Source organism: Bidens hawaiensis, unplaced genomic scaffold (genome assembly GCF_021521415.1).
Source record: "Bidens hawaiensis isolate Kalapana, Puna unplaced genomic scaffold, B.hawaiensis_p1.1 tig00000702_1, whole genome shotgun sequence".
Lineage (NCBI taxonomy): Eukaryota > Viridiplantae > Streptophyta > Magnoliopsida > Asterales > Asteraceae > Bidens > Bidens hawaiensis.
In genome coordinates this window covers 2,460,613-2,466,697 of record NW_027491042.1, presented here as the reverse complement: position 1 = coordinate 2,466,697, position 6,085 = coordinate 2,460,613, and the positions used below count along the sequence as shown (strand labels likewise).

Here is a 6,085-nt window from a genome sequence, read left to right as displayed (position 1 = left end):
ATGTTGAGGAGTACCAGGAGGAGTGAGCTGTGAAACAATTCCACAATCTCTAAGATGACTTTGAAAAGCATCACTTAGGTATTCGCCTCCTCTATCGGAGCGGAGTACCTTGATTGTTCGGTCGAGCTGATTTTGTACTTCATTTTGAAATTCCTTGAACATTTCAAAGGCTTCATGTTTGTGTTTCATTAGATACACATACCCATATCGACTAAAATCGTCGGTAAAGGTAATGAAGTACCTTTCACTATTCCTACTAGTGGGCTTGAGAGGTCCGCATACATCCGTATGTATGATACCTAACAAGTCCTTAGCCCTTTCATTTGTACCTTTGAAAGGCTCTTTGGTCATCTTGCCTTGAATACAAGATTCACACTCATCAAACGAACCTAACTCGTTTGTTTTCAAAAGACCATTCTTTTGGAGAGTATTTACACGATTCTTGTTTATGTGTCAAGGCGACAATGCCAAATGTAGGAATCACTCAAATCCTTTTTGAGTCTTTTGGTGGAAGTTTGATATAATGAGCTATTTGAGGTATTATCATGAACCAATTCATAAATACCGTTGTTTGGTACAGCTTTAAAATAAAAGATACCATTAGATGATACATGCATTTCTGATTTTACAAATTTAAAGTCAAAATTACATTGTCTAATAAGGTGCACGGAAATAATGTTCCTAGTCAAACTAGGAGCATACAAAACATTCCTCAAAACAACTTCCAAACCACTTGGAAGCGATAAAGTGAAGTCTCCTCTAGCGACCACGTGCACCCTTGCACCGTTGCCCATGAAAAGACTCACTTCGCCCTTCTTTAAGTCTTCATTCCTTTTGAACCCCTGCAACCAATTGCAAATGTAAGTTCCACATCCGGTATCCAATACCCATGTGTTAGAAGAAATAAGATTTAGCTCAATATTAATCATAAAGACATTACCCGAGGCATGCCCCGCATTCCTCTTGTCTCTTAGCTCCTTTAGGTAGACCGGGCAATTGCGTTTCCAATGTCCGGTCTCCCCACAACCAAAACAAGGATCATCCTTATGACCCCTCGGTTCCACAACCTTTTGTTTCTTTGCCATAACCGGTGCCTTGCCCTTACCCTTAAGATGCACAGGAGGACCCTTTCTTTTTGCTACCTTAGCCTTAGGATTGGGCTGAGATCGATTCTTGGATCCACCTTCATTGATCGCAAACACGGGTAAAACCCTTTTACCCATGCTCGCCTCGGCTGTTTTAAGCATTAAGTGAAGTTCTCCAATGTTTTTGTCCCACCCGTTCATGTTATAATTTAACACGAAAGTGTCGAACCTTTTCGACAAAGAGTTAAGGATCAAATCCGTTGCTAACTCTTTTGAGATGGGACAATTGAGCTTGGCGAGGCGATCAATGTAACTTTTCATCTTAAGTACATAAGTTGAAACTGGTTGATTATCATCCATTCTACATGCATGCAAGGCTCGAACCGTTTCGAACCTTTCAACCCTCGATTGCTTAAGGAACATTTCCTTAAGTTGAGTAATCATGTCGTACGCATTATGGTTTTCGAAATCCTTTTGGATTTCGGGAACCATAGTCGCCAACATGAGGCATGACACTTGAATGGAATCTTCCGTGTGTTGGACCCAATTCATGTATTCGACCTCACTTCCCTCTTCCGGTTCGTTGGGGATAGGTGTTTCCAAAACATGATATAATTTTTCTTGTTTTAGAACAATCCTTAAATTTCGGAACCAATCCGAAAAGTTATTGTGGTTAAGACGGTCTTTAGCGAGAATAGATCGGAGAGATACATTTTGGACGTTAGGGATTATGTTGTCGTCGACGTGTGCGGCCATCTGCAGAATTTTAATTAAGTTCATTTTAGTGTTTTACTTATTTTAATTATTAATACCCTTTTATATATACCAAATATAATTAATAATTAAAATCTAGAATCCAACGATAAACCCGACTCCGGTTAGGTGACCTTTTTCCCATTGTCGGTTTATCAAGGTAGTTATTCATAACAATTGCAAACCCTTTTGCAACTTCTAGAGTTTATGGGACCGGTTCGAAATCATATTTCGTGTCGGCATGTTTATCCCATCAACACCTATTATACCCCATGCTTGGGTGACCCTCTTCACATGGTTCTAATTTGAGTCGTCCTACTTGTATCAACTTGTAATATCAACATACAAATGGTTAGGTGACCTTTTTCCCATTTATATGCCAATATTACCTCAACATATTAATTTACTCTATGCGGTTAGGTGACCTTTTTCCCACTAAGAGCTTACTAATATGTTAAGCGTTATACAAAAGGATGGTGTTTAACTTGTTATCCTTAATTTTAAAAGGGATTTTTAGTTTTAATAATTCTAGTTGTAAAACTTTAAATCATGTTCTAACATGCATTTAGTAACATGATTATTTTGAAACCATTTTCAAAATTCTAATTTATAATAAAACCATTTTATTATGGGCGTGAGACGGCTAGTTAATAAATCCATTTTATTAAACTACGTGTCACGTGATTACCGATAATTGTTAGAACCCGTTTTATGCTTTGTTAATTAATTCTATGTGACGAAGTTGATATCCTAATATCTAACAACCACATAATCAAACAATCAATTAACAAGCATACACAATTATACTAGACACGAGCCACTAAGTTAGACCACACTTGTTAGCCGAAACAAGTGTGTGTCTTAAGTCCGATCCTAAGAGACACACGACACATGGATGTTGTAGCTCCCACTTGATCCCGCATCCAAATGCGTCAAGCATCTTCTTCAACCCCGTTGTAATCCATTGGGCTTGAACTTGGGCCTTAGCTTCTATAAGCTTCCATTTGGGCTCAATTGGTGGGCTTAGGTCCTTTTGGGCTTGAATCCCCTTAATGGGCTTGTGAGGCCCATTATCACCATACCCGGCCCAATAAGGCCCAAACTTCCAATTTTGCAATCTTCTTTAATTTTACAAAACCAAATGTCCTAATACATTTTTTATTCTATAAAATAAAGATATTACAAATAATCTATTTATTACATACCCATATGAATAAATAATTACAAAATTACAAAACTGACCCTAATTAATTATTACAAAACGAAACTTGAATAATTAATTACAATTACAATCATCAACCACAAACAAACATCCATTTTGGTCTACGGCTCGGTCTAGTTTTAATAAATAACAAACATAACCCGTTATGTTTTAGGATCCCGTTCCAAAACCCTTTGACCTTATCGGGCCTAGCCCAACCCATTTGGGCTTGACCCAATAACTTGTTCTTGGGCTTCGGCCCATAAGAAAGTCTCATGGGCTTCGGCCCCACTTAACTTTCTTCCCCTTTACCGGTTAACCCATTAACCAAATGAGGTGGGCTTCGGCCCAATAACTCCCGAATTGGGCTTCGGCCCATTTGCTCGGTTTTATTTATTTTTTTTTTGAACAAAGCCAAAAATATAACAAGATTAAATACAAAAATTATGCATGTTAATTTTTTGTATAAAATCTTTCAAAGGGAAAATATAAAACCGAAAACCCGAAGCTTAGTTTCCCGTATCCCGGCTCTTGATGCCAATTGTTGGGTTTCTATGGATATTTTAAACTTAGTTAACCATTTAACTAGTCATTAATTAAGGCGGAAGCGTGAAAATCACAAACTTAAACATATGTATCCATATGTATATATATATATATATATATATATATATATATATATTACAAGTTTATATGATATGTGTTCATGAACAACCTAGTTTATTCATGTCATAAGATTACCAATAATCTATATATTAGAAACCCGAGGCAAGGATCAAATAATACGGAAAAACTAAACTATCAAAGCTTGTAAAACTTACATTCTTAACTCCTTAAGAGATGTAGTTGATGGTTGAAGAAGATGATGATGTTGATGCTAGACTTTCAAAGGGAAAATCCTCAAACGGAAGATCCCCCGAGCCTCCAACACACACCGAGCTATGTTAGGAAGCTTGAACACGAGAAACCAAGACTCGAACCTCTTTTGTTTCTTGACTTCGGCCGAACCAAAAACAAGAAGGAAAGAGAGTGGTATATATTTGAAAGTGTGTTGAACCATTCTTATATATATGAGATCATATCTCAATCAAATCTATGGTTAGGTTCATTTTTGGTCAAGTAAACTTTACTCAATCTCCAACAAAACTTTACCAACTTTGACCAAGTTTATGGAGTGTGTGTGTGACTCATGTTTAAATGATATATTTTATACTTTATAAAATATATAAACACCCCATCTTTTATAAATCATTTTATAAAAGAACACATGTCTAAATAATCATTCCAATAATAATTATTTGAATAAATAAATTAACCAATTAATTTATTTAACACTTTCAAGTAATTATTCAGAAACCCGATTTCTGAATGTGTCGTGTTCTGTATTTGTTTTATAGATTATATCTCAACAAATACATAATTGGTGTGTGTCTAACTCGTTATTGGGTATAACCCGACTTGGATCAAACACGGCTAGCCACATTAACCTAATTATGTGTCTCGGGCATACGGTATTCCAACAGGAGGTGTATCGGGATGACGGAAATCTCTCTGATTTTGACTGTCGCGTATCCGAATCGTATGTTGCCGGGTTCCATTTTGGAAACCCTAGGCGACTGCGATGCCGTGATGGTTTCATTTTGGAACCCTAGGCGACAGCAATGGCGGAGATCGGCGCCTGTCACCACCGGTGGTTTCCATCGCGGCGGCGGAGCCGATGTTCCCAATCGAGTTTACTCCGCATTCTTTGAGCTACTTTTGCAAAATTAATATAGTACTTTACTTTTGCAATTGGAGATAGCGAACAAGGTGGGGTTCTTTTCTGTCAAAACTCAAAACCTCAACACAAGTTCATGCATATGTAGTTCTATGTTGATCTTTGACTTTATAGACTTATTAATTTTGACTTTTGTACACCTTTTGTTATTTTGTTGTTGAATTTTATAAGGTAATCAGTAGATGTGCAAGTTAGTCAAGATCTTTGATCTTGAAATTATTTGGGCCCCTAATTGGAAGCTTGAATTGGTTGTAACATATGAATCGATTGGTTTTATATTCCTTTTGCTTTTAATTTCAATGCTCATTGTATCATACCTTACATGTTTTCTGGGTTACATTTATAGTGTGTTCCTTTACACGTGCCGATTTGAAGCTCTTGGTGTGTGATGATTTCGTGACCGTGGCCGATGTCGTCTTTATTTTATGAACCCTAAATGGCCTGTGCATTTTCCGTTTTCGGACCCGCCATCTATCGTTGTCGGGTTCCGATTCAGAACCCTTGGCGGCGCCGGAGTGGTGGTCGCGAACCACCTGTGGAGGTTGTGTGGTTGTTCAGTGCTCTGGTGGGCTTTTTAACTATTTATTTGCTGCTCACCAAAGTCCCCAATTAAAGCATTAGTAGTATAGCTGAATCCATGGTTGGGGTTGATGATTGGTTGATTATGTAGATCTTTTGAACTCTCTGTTAGTGGATCCTGTGTATATGAAAGGTATTATGTTGTTTTTAGGTTGTTCATATATGTCGGTGTCTTATTAGGTGTTTTGATTGTTGTTTTGTTAGTGTTGCATGACTTATGACAATCTTTATGTGTTGTTAGTTACCGGTATCCAACTGTTTTTAAGTGAATAGCCTTAAACCTGTAACACATTTGCAAATTAGGATTAATCCTGGGTTTTAGAATTCTCCAAACTGATTTTTAGGCGTGAATTATTGTGTACATGCTTTTCAAAGTAACATCGATTTGTTTTATGAGATTTTTGCTATCTTTCATGCTTTTTGAGATTGCATACAAATGTTTAAGCTAAATTTTACTTTCCAGGTCCTTCATTGAAGTAACTGCTATGCTATACACTTTACAAATAATCTAATTAGAAACATATTTTTAGTAATGAGAAGTAGAAATAGTTGATTTCTGGTAAACTAATCTTTATATGGGTTAATTTTACTTTGCTGGTCCTTTGTTTAAGCGCTTTTAACTGTTACAGAAACTTTCAAGGTAATTTTTTTTCTTTATTTCGTCTGTTTTGTGGCTATATTTTGTTCTTA

General features: G+C 36.8%; 1 long non-coding RNA gene across 2 annotated transcripts in view; it reads left to right on the top strand.

Annotated features, from left to right (window-relative positions):
* Positions 1–5,991: 5,991 nt before the first annotated feature.
* The window catches only part of LOC143533058 (uncharacterized), a 64,783-nt gene continuing 64,689 nt past the window's right edge, over positions 5,992–6,085 (top strand). For both annotated transcript variants that reach the window (XR_013135290.1, XR_013135289.1), the window contains exon 1: positions 5,992–6,035. This is a non-coding gene — a long non-coding RNA (uncharacterized LOC143533058). The remainder of the gene's footprint in view (positions 6,036–6,085) is intronic.